Source organism: Beta vulgaris, chromosome 3 (assembly GCF_026745355.1).
Source record: "Beta vulgaris subsp. vulgaris cultivar EL10 chromosome 3, EL10.2, whole genome shotgun sequence".
Taxonomy (NCBI): Eukaryota; Viridiplantae; Streptophyta; class Magnoliopsida; order Caryophyllales; family Amaranthaceae; genus Beta; species Beta vulgaris.
Genome location: NC_079204.1, coordinates 2,480,724 through 2,495,212, shown reverse-complemented (window position 1 = coordinate 2,495,212; position 14,489 = coordinate 2,480,724). Strand labels below are relative to the sequence as shown.

The 14,489-nt window shown below is 38.4% G+C and overlaps 1 pseudogene; it reads left to right on the top strand.

Annotated features, from left to right (window-relative positions):
- The first annotated feature begins 822 nt into the window (after nucleotides 1–822).
- On the top strand, nucleotides 823–3,323 carry LOC125495944 (mitochondrial metalloendopeptidase OMA1-like; annotated as a pseudogene).
- The last annotated feature ends 11,166 nt before the right edge of the window (nucleotides 3,324–14,489 follow it).

Here is a 14,489-nt window from a genome sequence, read left to right as displayed (position 1 = left end):
ATACACTCTAGTAGTCCTCTCAAAAAAAATAAGGCTTTGCTAAATTACGCCCTAAATTTTTCTGGTAACGCCCTAAATACGGTATTTTCATACCGTATTTATATACCTGCATTTCTTTCCTCTCTTTCCCCTTCACTCACTCACTTTCTCTCTCCTCTCCACCATAACTGCCACCAATTTCTCTCTCCTCTCCACCACAACTGCCACCACACCACCACTACCATATTCTTCTCCAATTTCACACTTCTGACTCTTATGTCTTCTAACAACATTGTGCCGGCACCACCACCACCGACGTACCCCCGACACCCCACCATCGTCGTATCCCGGCCACCACCGCCGTACCCCCGACACACCACCACCATCCCCTTTTTCTCTACTCCGTTTTCTTTATTTTCTGAATTTTTTTTTTAAAAAAAAGGGGAGGCGTCCACCATGGACGCCCCACCACTGGTGGAGGCGTCCATGGCAGGCGCCTCACCATGTGGTGAAGCGCCTGCCATAGACGCCTCCCCTTTTTTTTTAAAAAAATTTCAAATTACTGTTAATGAAGAAACATAGAAGAGGAGGGTGGGTTACGACGGTTGTGGTGCGGTGGCAGTGTGTCGGTGGTGCGGCGCAGTACTGGTGCGACGGCGACTGGTGCGGCGGTGGTGGTGCAATGGTCCCCAATGGTAATGTGGGAGAAGAGGGGAGAGAAGTGAATGTAGAAGGTGGAAAATCTGAAAATGGAAAAATACGTATATTATACGTATTTAGGGCGTTAGTAAGATATTCTAGGGCGTCGTTTAGCAAATGAGAAAAGATAATACACTCTAGTTGTCGTAGACTCTCAATATGTGTCATTTAGAGACTCGTAACGCATTGACGCACTTACTCGGGGTAGAAATATTTTGTTCCATTTATTAAATGAGAAAATTTCATCCCCTGATCCCAATTATCAAATCAACATCTAAAAATTTAAAATGAGTAGGTACGTAACGAAAAACGAATGACTCTCGATAATAGTACACCCCATTAATCCATTCTTAGTTTGTTGCATAGTTTGTTGCGTAGTGCATAGCTGGCTGCAAAAGAAATCTTTTGCACAGAGAAAACTTTTGCACTTTCGGAATTCAGCAGGAATATCATAACCATTTATGGAAGCAACAACTCTTGTGACCCATTTCATCTAAAACCCTTAATCTCATAAATTTTACATTTCAGAATTCAAAAATCACGTAATTTTTTTTTTTGGTATGTTACTTGAACCCAGTTCATAACTGACCCTGAAATTCAAGAATTTGGAGCAAAGTTAGCAGCTTTTGTTGTTCAAAAATCATGGCGTGGTACAGAAATTCAAGGTTTGTCTACAATGCTTTAAAAACTCAACTTGCGTTCCAAAACATTTGGTACTATTCCAACTCCAAGAGTTCATTCGAATTCCTCATCTTTGTTTTACAATCAATCTACTAATAAGTGTAGGGTTATTTGGGTCTGCAAAATCTGGGTATTTTAATGGGTTTAAACATCATCAAGAGATTAGCTCTTCTCTGGTTTTGCAAGGAGAAATTATCATGGTGATAAAACCGAAGTAAGGTTGAATCATGGCTGGAAAAATTCCTTGTTCCAATTGGACTAATCTTTGACTTTTGGTATACTTGGTTACCCTCATGTGCACCCAGTAGTTGTGCCATATACAGGAAGGAAGCATTATGTGCTTATGTCAACAACTCGTGAGAATGAAATTGGAGAAGTTGAGAAGCGGAAAATACAACCTGCTACACACCCTGATACTGATAGGGTTAGGTCAATATTCCAACACATTCTTGAATCACTGGAAAGAGAGATTAATCACCATGAACTCGAACTCGAAAGAGATGAAACTTTCAAGGAGAAAACCATTTGGAAGGAGGAGACAGTTGATGATAAAGATAGTAGGAAGAAGCATAGTGGGGCTAAGATAACTACTAACCATTTGGAAGGGATGAATTGGGAAATTTTCGTTGTTGATAAACCGTTGGTTGAGTCCAGTTATTTATTAGGTGGAAGATTGTTGTTTACACCGGATTGCTCAACCATTGCAACTCTGATGCTGAATTGGCTACAATTATCGCGCATCAGGTATATAAAACTATTCATGGGACTCCAATTATGTGCTTAAGCTGATGGTTAATAGAACTATACAAAAAAACTGATGAATTTTAGGTTATCAGATTACATTATGAATGTCATATGTCAATTTGGTGGTATGTATTTGTTAGGTTGGGCATGCTGTGGCTCGACATGAGGCAGAGGATTCGACAGCATTTTTCTGGTTGTTAATATCCTCAACGTGATATTATTTAAAATTCTATTTACTGAGCCTGAATCTGCCAATGCAAGATCAAAACTACTCTTAAGGCATCCTCTCTTGCAAAAGTAAGTCTCTTACTCTTAAAATGTTTTCTTGATGATTAACAAACATGTGGTACTGCTACTGCATAACTGTGTTACTGCATCACATATGTTACTGCATAATTGCAAACTATATTACATGCCCGGACCTAGTAACTTGTTTCATTTGTCAGCGATTTCATTTAGATATCCATTTGAGAGCAAGTTAAATTTGTATCAAGTTGTGGAATGGAAAAGTAATAGAACTAAATAGAGAGGTGTGATGCTAAAAAATCTAATCCATTACTGAGTAATGGTTTTGGATCGATATATGGATTGCTATATTCCACAGATTCTATCCTTTGTCGCAGATAACATTAAATTTATGTTGTTTATGCACATTTGACACAATAAATTTGAGTTGTGGACTATAATATATATGTGAGTTAGGTAACATATGGTGTCAATTTACAGAGTTTGGAAGATTATTCAGGCTAGAGCTCCACAATTACTGCCACGAACTATCTGCTTGTCCCTTGTTGGATTGTTTTCCTGGTGTTTATTCTTTATTATGGTCGGAAGGAAATAGAAGCAGATCACATTGGAGTGCTTCTGATGGCTTCTGCTGGATACGACCCGCGAGTTGCACCTCAAGTATATGACAAGCTTGCAAAGCCACTGGGCGACTGGAACTGTTTAGCAACTCATCCATTTGCAAGAATGAGAGCAAAGTTGTTAGCTCGATGATGTTATGAAGGAAGCAGATAAGATATACAATGAAGTTGTAGCAGGACGTGCAATTCAAGGTCTTCAGTAACCATTTACCAACCAGCATCTTCTTTTAGCAGCTTCGCCTGTTTATGAATTATGGTAATCAAAATTAAACAGCTCATGGATCATTATATTGTCGTTATATTTCGTCTGTTTGACAAAGTTTAGAGGTTAATTTGAGTTGAAAACTTGCTATTAGTATGTTATCCACTTGTTAATTCAATCTAATTTGGTTCCTATGTTAATCACTGCTCTTTTTCTCCTTCAAGAGATCCTCTCTATCTTTTTCTTTTTTTAAGCAGTAGTAGTAGATAGCAGAGTAGTGGAGATGAGTTTCTCTTTTAGGTAGATATTAGTATAAACCAAAGGGTCACTCAAAATACAAATTAAATGTTTTCAAAACCATCCGTTTTCCCCTTTGCCTCCCTAGCTATACTATCCGCAAGGCTATTTGCTCCTCTTCCTTCGTGAGTTAGTCTAACGCCTTCTTGATCTTGGAGCAACTCCCTGCAAGGATCAATCAAATGAGAGAGGTAATCTTTTAAAGTATTTGAATTAATAGTTGAGAGTTGAGAGTTGTTAACCCTCAATCCAGGACCCAGGTACCCAAATGATCATGGCATACCATACCCAAGCAAGCAAGATTAGTATCCAAGAAGAAAGATGCATCAGTGTTAATTTTTAGTGGTTTAGCGGTGGAGGAATCCAAGCTGAGGGAACAACGGGATTGGGAGCTTTACCTACCTTAGGTTGGTTTTGGGTAAAGAACCATTCTGTGACGGTCCAAATGGAATTTTTATAAGGACATCTGATGGTATATTTTTCTTTTTGAAAAAGATGTTTTGTCCACATTTTGATCTCTTGATGGGTCTGTAACTAAATAATAAACCAAATCAGAAATCTGCCGTTAGAATCTTTCTTCTAAGAACACTTTCACGTGATTCAAGTTTCTATATTGATTTTAGTGTTTTAGACAAACATAACCTTGAATTTTCAAAAAGTTTTTATAAAAAAAAATCACCTTATATAGACACTATTATTCTAATTGAAAAAACTATTAGTAAATTAAAAATTTCAGGGCCTATTTGGTATCACTCCCAATTTAACTAACATATCTAGGCGTTTGATACTTCTATCCTTGAAATAATGTTAGTAATTTAGAGTCGAAATTATACCATTTCAAAGTCAGCTTCTTCCTTAATTCTATATGACATTAGACCACCATATGAAAAATTTGGCAATAATTTGGCAATATATAGCACTATGTTCTTTGAATCTTAGCTGTAGTGGTGCAATAATAACTAATCTTGCACCTCCTTTAAGACTAAGAAGTCAAATACCTTGCTTGTAGATTTGGTAGATAACAATCGTATCATATTAGTTGGTAATACGATGATATCTCTTTATTATAAATAGCTAGTTTTGAGGTTCAAAACTTTCATCAATTATCTCTAATAATTAATTTCCACTTATAATATATGGAGAGAGCTTCAGTTAAGTTAGCTTTTCTAGTTGTCCTCGTAGCTTCTGCATCATGTAAGTGTCTCTGATAATCTCCAAAATTATCTTTGTATTAGCAAAATTATTTTCTACTGTTTGAATCTCTAATATAATATACAATCTTAGCCACTAACTCATGACGTCAAGATCTCAAGTCTATAAAAAAAAATTTTTAAATAAGTCAACCTTTGTGCTGTACGTCTTCTTATTTTGAGTCTACCTTTTGATTATTTCTGATTGAGTTAAGCTTGTATGTATGTTCTCTTCTATTGAGTTTTAATTTATTTATGACTTGTTTAGTAGGTTACTTACTTACTTATGATACGTATTACAATGTCACTCTCGTCTGTTTGAGAAGAAATGACATTGTAACACACATCATAAGTAGTCATTGCATTTGTAATAGCAATCTTAGGTAGAGAGAGAATGCCTAGAGAGAGAGAGAGAGAAAAACTCTGGAGCGAGCGAAGAGAAGGAGAATGGACAATGGTAAGAAGGAGACACCCCCAAGCCAGTAAACCACAACCTAGAGCCTTGAGAACAGCCTTCATAGATTTCCTTCCTCCCAATATTGATACCCAAACAATCCACAACATATTCAGTAGATATGGTGATCTGGAGGACTTAGTGATACCAGCAAAACTCCGGAAAAACTGTGGGCACAAATACGCATTCATTAAATTTTTCTCCATGAATGCTTTACTCAATGCGATTAAGCAGGAGAATGGAAGAAGAATGGGAAATTTTTTGATGCGAGTTAACCCTGCAAAATATGACAAACAAGACCCTCCCCATAAAAACCACTTTCCAAATCCTAAACCAAATCACAGACAGCCTCAAAAAAACCCGGTACAATATCATCCAGCTTGGAGAGACCACCGATCGTATAAGGATGTCTCGAACCCAAACCAAATACCAATCCACACTGATGTTCCACCAATCAATCCCTCAACCAAACCTAATACCCGGAAACCACCTCATCAAACGAATTTATCCTCTTCACCTATAGAATCAATCATCCCTAACCAAATCCTTGAACCTCTCAGTACTGACATTGTGAAAGAAATGACAAAGCACCGTAGGATGAGTTCTAGGGTCCTTGGGGAAGACACGGAGAGAATAAGGGACCAAGTGGAACTTGTGGAACTAGAGGGCGATCAGATTCTTGCCATCTCAGGGGAGAAAAATGAAGAGATCCTGGAGTTACTGGAAAGAAGCGTTATAGCAGTCGCAAACTCTTCATCTCCATCCAAGATTATCCATGAGCATATCTTGGCGGAAGGGGTTAACTATCTGAAGATTAAACCCCTTGGGGGAATGCTTCATCTTATCCAGTTCAATTCGGTTGAAGAAAAGGATGACATGATAAAAAGCAAATGGCTTGAACGATGGTTCCTGGAGCTAAGGGATGTGAATAACGCTAGCACGGCATTATGGAGGGAGATGTGGATCACAATTTATGGAGTTCCATTGATCGCATGGAGTTATGAAAATTTTCAGAAAATTGGTTGTATATTCGGGAGAGTGCTATCGGTGGAATATTCTCGCATGGATTACGCCAGAGTTCAGTTAATCACAGATTGTCTCTTCAAAGTCAATAACCCCATAGTTTTTTACGTGGAAGATAAACCGTTTAAGATTTTTGTTACAGAAGACTTTGGTCTTGGTCCAAATCATGATCCTCCTGCAAGTAAAGGTATGCCAAATCCCTCTTCCATAGATTAGATTCTGATAACTCGAATTCGGAATCCTCTGATAAAGATCCATTGGATGATGATGATCGTGATAGTGACGACTGGGATCCTCCGGGAGGGGAAAGGTCACCCCAAAAACCCCTCCCAAACTCCGAGTTCAATGCATCGGGAAATACTCCAGGAATCTCGGACATTGGAGTTAATAATGAGACAATCATTACTTCGCCTACCAAAGCTAGTGCCAAGGTCTCTCCCAATGCAAAACAAAAACCTCCCATATACCCTAAACCTCCCAAAACTCAACTGAACTTTAATACCCCACCACGTTCCCCAAGTCTGCTTTGCATTGGGAACTTAAATCAACAAAAGTCCTCCTCCCAACCACTTGAACTCCAAAAAGCCCCACCTTCACCATCGAAAACCTTACCCTTCCCTCCAACAACGAAACTGGGCTCACCTTTTAGCCCTGATCCAACCTTTAAATATAATAATCCCCCCATCTCCCAAAATAATATAATCAGCCCAATAAGCCCATTGGTCCCCAAACCTGCCCAAAATACACAAAACTCCCCTAGTTCTACAAGTCGAAACTCTCCTTTAAAGCCCAGCCTCAATGACCAAAGCTTTCCTTTACAATCCTCTGATCCACACTGATAATTCCTTTGGCCCGCTACTAAGGAAAGCCCAATCAAAATCCCAAACTAAGACACTCTCATCCTCTCCTTCGACGTCCAGCCCTTCTATCCCCCCCGGTTTTAAGACTTCCTTCCTCCCCCTCTGAAAGCCCATCATGAAAAAAGGAGATTACAAAAACGACTGAAGAAAAATAAAGCCAAAAACCGCCTCTCCTCCTCCTCCTCCAATCCCCCACTCTTCCTCCCTCTCCCTCCCCAAACCCGAAAACATCTCATGAGAACACTGCCTCGGAAATTATTGAATTAGGCTTGCAACTAGGAATGAAATTCAATGGTGAACTATCAGATCTACAAGACAAAATTGTTGGAATTTTGTCACGCCAGGAGCAGGACTGGCTTTCCAATGTATAAGTACATCTTATACTCTCAATAAATTGTTCCATGTTAATCTCGTGGAATGTCAGGGGCCTCGGAGCATGGCCTAAAAGAAATGTTCTCAAAAAGTTACTACTCCTTCATGACCCCATGATAGTATTCATCCAAGAATCCAAACTGGAATGTATTCCTTCTAAATTGCAAAAATCAATTTGGTGTGATGATGACCTCAGCCTCTGTATCAGTCCATCAAACGGATCCTCTGGAGGATTAATCTCCCTATGGAGACCCTCAAAATTTCATCTGGTTTCCAGTAGAATCGAATCACAATGGATCGCAATGGAAGGAATGGTGGTGAGGGAAAATTTTCAATGCCTTCTCATAAATATTTATAACTCCTGTGATGCTTCGACTAGATCAGACACATGGAACCATATAGAGGATTTTTGCAGAAACTCACACTTACCTCTTCTAATAGCGGGGGATTTCAATGAGGTACTATCTTCCCAAGATCGAGGCAGCCGGATAATAGATGAAACTAGTGCCGGAAAATTCAGGCAATTCATAACCAACCTTCATCTTACTGAAATCACACCCTCCAATGGATACTTTACATGGTTTAGGGGTCAATCAAAATCAAAGCTGGATAGAATTCTTGTCCAACCAGATTGGATTCTGAAATTCTCATTCCTTAATGCCTCCATCCTCAAAAGGAGTATCTCGGATCATTGCCCTCTTGTACTGAAGTCGCAATCTAAGGACCGGGGACCGAAACCTTTCAGATTTCTTGACATGTGGCTCACCCACAAGGATTGCCTGATCCTTACTAGGAAAGTATGGGAAGATTCGAAGGGATTCACAATTTCAGAGAAGTTTAAAGCTGTCAGAAAAGAGTTGAAAGTATGGAACCAGTCAAAATTTGGGAATCTAGAAACCAATATCTCTCAATTAGAAGACGAAATTCACAAATGGGATACTGTTGCCAACACGAGAAACCTATCGGTTGATGAACTGAGTCTCAGATCCAAGGCCCAACTGGATTTATGGGATTGGATCAAACGCAAGGAAATTCACTGGGCCCAGAACTCTCGTATAAGTTGGTTGAAGTGTGGGGATAAGAACTCAAAGTTCTTCCATGCCTATGCATCGATTAGAAGACGGAAGAATAATATCTCTTCCATCACGATCGATGGTGAGACCGTCTGTGACCCGGAAAAAATCAAAGCCGAAGCCTCACTCTATTTCCAAAATCTGTTCTCAGAAGAAACCTTTTCCAGACCAACTTTCTTGAACCTAGCCTTCAAAAAACTCTCATCAATACAATCCTCGGACCTCACCAAACCTTTCTCACACTCTGAAATAGAAAAAGCAGTAGCATCATGTAGCCCTTCAAAATCCCCTGGCCCGGATGGTTTCAATTTTAACTTCATAAAGTCTTCCTGGGCAATCATCAAAGAAGACATTTTCTCACTTGTCAATGAATTCTGGCAGTCTGGAACACTACCAAGGGGTAGTAATGTAGCGTTCATAGCGCTGATCGCCAAGGTGGAAGCCCCCTCAAACTTCAAGGACTTCCGACCCATCAGTATGGTCGGTAGCCTTTACAAGATAATTGCGAAGTTGCTTTCCTTCAGGCTGAAAAATGTTATGAACGATCTTATTGGGCCCCAACAATCTTCTTTTATTGAGGGGCGCCAGATCTTGGATAGTGTTTTAATCACTGGCGAGTTATTGGACTCATACAAAAGTTCCAAGATGGGGGCAGTAATGTTAAAACTGGACTTCCACAAGGCCTTTGACAGTGTTTCCTGGTCTTTCTTGGATTGGACCATGGATCAAATGGGCTTCCCATTAACATGGCGAAAATGGATCTCCTCCTGTGTCTCATCTGCAGCCGCATCTGTCCTCCTAAATGGCTCTCCTTCGACTCCGTTCAAGCTCCAGAGGGGCCTCCGTCAAGGAGACCCTCTCTCTCCCTTTCTCTTTGTGTTAGCAGCGGAAGTTTTGAATCTCATGATCAGAAAAGCCACAGAATTGAATAAATGGTCAGGTATTGCTATTTGTAAATCGGGTCCTATTCTAACTCATCTTCAATTTGCAGATGATACGATAGTATTCTCAACTCCGGATTTGAAGGCGCTCAATAACATCCATAAAACTCTCATCCTGTTCCAGCTATCCTCAGGCTTGCAGATCAACTTCCACAAAAGTGAGATCCTTGGAATCAATACTCCTCAATCTTGGCTTAAAGAAGCGGCAAGGCAATTATTTTGCAGAGTTGGTAATTTCCCGATCACCTACCTGGGCCTTCCAATAGGTGGCAGTTCCGCGAGATTAGCAACATGGGAACCTCTCTTGGAGAGAATGAGGAAGAAATTGGCCACATGGAAAGAGAAATTACTCTCGATTGGTGGAAGACTCACTTTACTAAAAGCCTCACTCTCGAACCTGCCAATCTATTTCATGTCCTTATATCCTATGCCACAAGGAGTTATAGAAAAAATTAATAAAATTCAGAGAAGCTTTCTTTGGAGTGGTGGTATGGATAAAAGGGCTCTATCTATGGTGAAGTGGGAATATGTCCAGCTTCCAAAAGCGTTGGGAGGCTTAAATGTGAGTAACCTTCTGATTAGAAATTTGGGGCTCCTTTGTAAGTGGGTGTGGAGGTATTTTTCAGAACCAGATTCGCTATGGAGACTATCAATTAAAGCCAAATATAAATACCAGGCGCAAATGAATATGGCTGACATTGCTCCAATAAGATCAGGTGGTCCTTGGAGACATCTTTGCAACCATCTCCTAAAACACCAAGCAACAAATGAACTTCTGAAACAAGGTACCAGGAAAAGAATAGGGAATGGGGAGAATACCTTATTTTGGCATGACTCTTGGCTGGGCAATTTGCCTCTGAAATTAACCTTCCCAAGACTCTTCCTAATCTCAGTTTTACCCATGGCTTCAGTAGCGGAGATGGGTTCTTGGGTGAATTTGGAATGGAAATGGAATTTGCCATGGTCCAGAGAATTCAGAAAGAGAGACCGCATTGAATGGGAGCAGCTCCAACCTTCCCTCCAGCAAATCTCAGTCCGCCTCAATGAATCAGATGAGTTAATATGGAACTTTAGTATGGCTGGTAATTTCTCAGTTCGCTCCTTCTATGAAGAACTTCACAAGCGCTCGAAGCCCTGTCTAGAAAATCTCCCTCAAAAGATATGGAAAGGACTTGTTCCCTTCCGAATAGAAATCTTCACTTGGTTATCAGTGCTAGAGAGAATCAATACTAAGAAGAAACTAGCTTCTCTGAACATTATCCCACCCGCTGAGGTGGGTTGCTCATTATGTAGTTTGGAGCCTGAGGATATTTCGCACCTCTTTTTGTTTTGCCCCTTCTCAATGGAGATTTGGGCTTGGTGGTGGGACCTTTGGAACCTATCTTGGGTATGGCCAAAATCTCTAAATCTTGCCCTCTCTCAATGGAATTGCCCAAGGAAGGAAAAATTATTCAAAAAAATCTGGCTGGCAGCATTCATTGTGATTATCTGGTCAATCTGGAGAGAACGCAATGAGAGAATTTTCAATAAGAAAGAATCATCAGTTTCAGAAATCAAAAACCTCATTCTTGTCCGTTTATGTTGGTGGATGAAGCCTTGGAACCTCTCCTTCCCGTACACAATTGAAGAAGTCATCAGAATCCCACAATGTCTCTTATGGGGTAGCGCTGTGCCTCGAAGAAGTAAAACCTCCCATCTCCCCCCTCTAATTCAGCTCAGATCTAACCCCCCTGACCCTTGTCTCAAGTGGATGGTGGGTTTCACCCCGTTCTCGCCAAAAGAAGGTGCTAGAGCAGGAGGCATTTTTGGAGGCTTCCTCAGAGATGAAGTGGGTGTGATCTTATGCTCCTTCTCCTGCCCTTTTCCGCCAATGGGTATTAATGAAGTTGCAGTGATTGCAATTCACCGAGCTCTGCAAATCTCTCTCAGTGTGCAAAATCTAAAAGACCGAGAAATCTCAATTTTCTCTGAATCCAGCCAAGCTATCAGTTGGTGCCTCAATCTCTCATCTGGTCCGACTAATCTCTCCTTCCTGTTGAACTTCATCAGATCTACATGCAAAAAGCTCCCTCTTCTGAAGTTTGATTATCTCTCAAGCTGCTCAAGTCAAGTAAAACAGAATGCAATTGGAGAAATCTATGTTTTCTCAGATGTAGTTAGATGGAAAAAGTCTCCCATTTAATTTTGAACCGACCCCCTCCCATGGTATGATGTAAGTGGCAGACGAAAGTACCCTTTTAAAAGGATTGTGAAATAAAATGATAAAAAAAAAAAACACACATCATAAGTAACCGATTAAACAAGTCACAAATAGGTTAAAACTCAATAGAAGAAAACAGACATACAAACCTAACTCAACCAAGGATAATCAAAAGGTAGATTTAAAATGAGAAAACGCGCAAAAATTGACTTATTTAAAACAATTTTTCCAAAAAAAAAATGATATAAACTTTGTTAACATCGTCTAGGATAATATTGAAGGATGGACAACAATAAACTAAAAAGTTACAATCACATCATTATTTTGCAGTTGTAGTTCCATTTGCAGCAGAAGCAAGATGCAAAAATGAAGCACCCCACCAATATCAGGGGTAGCAACACCAGCTCCAGCACCAGTGCCGCCGCCGCTAGCAGTAACACCTACAGGCGTACCAGCATATCAAATTCACGGTTGTGGCTACCCGTGCAGTGACTCCAATGACTGTGATTGGCCTTGTACTATATGCTGTGGCCAAAACCAAACTTGTTGTTATGATTTGCCTTTCGATGGTTAACATAAAACAGCACTTTTTTTTTCTAAGTAGTCATAAAGAGGGTACTACAATAAATAATGTTATACAATTCCACATAAACTTAGTAATCTATCATAATAATGTTCAATAATGAAGTACTAAATCCAGTCTCTCGTGATTCAACTAGAAAATCTCTCTAGCTCACTAGATGGTCCTTCTACGATAGCATGGTTTCGAACTTTTCGATTCATTAGAATTGAATTATGTATATTTCTACTTGTGTTTGATTCAATCCTGCCAATAATGTGATTTATACATGGTGGTATAAGATTGTAACCGTTATTGTTGTATTGTATTCATCATATTTATAATCCCTCTATCTCTAATTGTTTGCTTAATTTGAGGATTAATTAAGGTTGGCCTAGTGGTTGTGAGGTCCCTCTACCACCTATTGAATAGGAGCTCGATTCTCACCTTTTGCAAATTCTTGTAAGGAAATGCTCCTTATCTTAAAAAAAGAAAAAGAAAAAGAATTGCTTGCTCAATATTTTTATGTTTTTTCCGATTTCAAAGACAGTATTCGAGTATTGTATTATTTTCAGTTACGTGGTAGTAAAATTAAAAAGAAATTGTGATAGTTTGAAAATATGTGTTAAGAAACTCAAAGATCTTAGATCTTAGATCTGCCGTTGCACAACGTAACTTAACTAGACCTTTAATATCCCATTGTAAATGATTAAAAATTACAAAAAGTTGATATTTGGAAAGTATATTTTGAGACGAATGACTATGACAGACAAACTACATTAGATGAATAATGTCAAAATTCAATATGAACCACTAAAAACGGAGGAAGTATATATGAATTCAGATCGTCAAAATCAGGGATGTCTCAGACAATTTAGGGGTCCCGTGCCATCCATTTTATTAATACACATCTTTTTGTAAGGTATATTAGTACATAATTTGATTCCTTAATGAACTAGAACTTTTTATTCTAAGGTCTTGTTTGGTTGACAAAACAAATCATGGGAAGTGAAAATTCCTAGAAAGTAGAAGTATATGAATAAGTTGTTTGGTTGGCAAAATCATGGGAATTTGTACTTCTTAGGAAGTTCTACTTCCTCCAAAATGGAGGAAGTTACTTACCTAGGTCCCCTAGATAAGTAGAGCTTCCCATAGGAAGTTCTACTTCCCATTATCAACCAAACACAATTTTACACTTCCTAGGAATTTCAAATACATGGAAAAAATAACTTCCTAGGAAGGCTAGAACCGTGCATTTTGAGTAAAAAAATTAACTAAACAGGTTGAAACTTTTTATTTGTATATCATATAAAATTTTGTTGCATCAGTCAAAAGTAACAGAGGGTTCAAATTGCGGAATTCGTTCCTCATATACTTAGATGTACGGTTGACATGGTACACTCAATACTAATTTATGTTCATTTGCTTATTTAGAATTCTCTTATTTAATATATTTTGTTCATTTGAATGATTTCAAATAAATAATAGGCAAAAAAATAGCCTTTAAATGTATCATGCTCGCAACATTTAGGTATATGATAAAATTTGTACAAATTTTAATGAAAAAAAAAATGTTGAAACAAAAATTTAAACTAAGCTACAGTTGACTTTTAAGCTCTCTCCTTTTCTGATGCAACAAAGATTTGTTTTAGCACTAGCTACTTCTTCTATCCCCATAAAATTCGCCATTTGTTTTCTCAAACTCAAATTTCATCAATTTTGATTATATTTTTTCACCATGTAAGAAAATATCTTATCAGGAGTTTTTTGTAATCGAGGAAACCCATATAGGAAACTGCTTATAAAGCTAGTGAATCAACGAAATATCAACAAGAAAATCACATTGTTCATAGGAAAACTCCTATAACATTTGCATACATTGTAGGTCTTTGTTGCACTTTAATCCCTCGGGCCTCGTATATTGATATTAAGTGTATTTTAATCTACGTTTTTTTATTGCAACAATTACTACTTTGGATAATTTTACATCTATTGCAACAATTTCACTTTTGGTATAAAAAGCAATATTTCAGAACAAAGCAGCATTGTGCACCCGAGAGAACATACCATTCATATAGAAGAATATGATTTTTTTTCAACAACTTTTCAAGATAAAAAAAGCATACAATATAAAATTAAAGAACATGTAAATCTCCAACAACATTTGAAAAAACCTAAAAAAAAAGCATCTATTGTAAATGAACATTTAGTCTAAATTTAAAGAACCTAACTTTTAAATGTAAAAATTTGAAAAAAGGAATCTCGCCAACAACCATTTTTCCTAAAAGGTAAAACAAGTTGCAAGATTTAATGAAACAGATAACAACTTTTTCTTAAATCATAAATTCT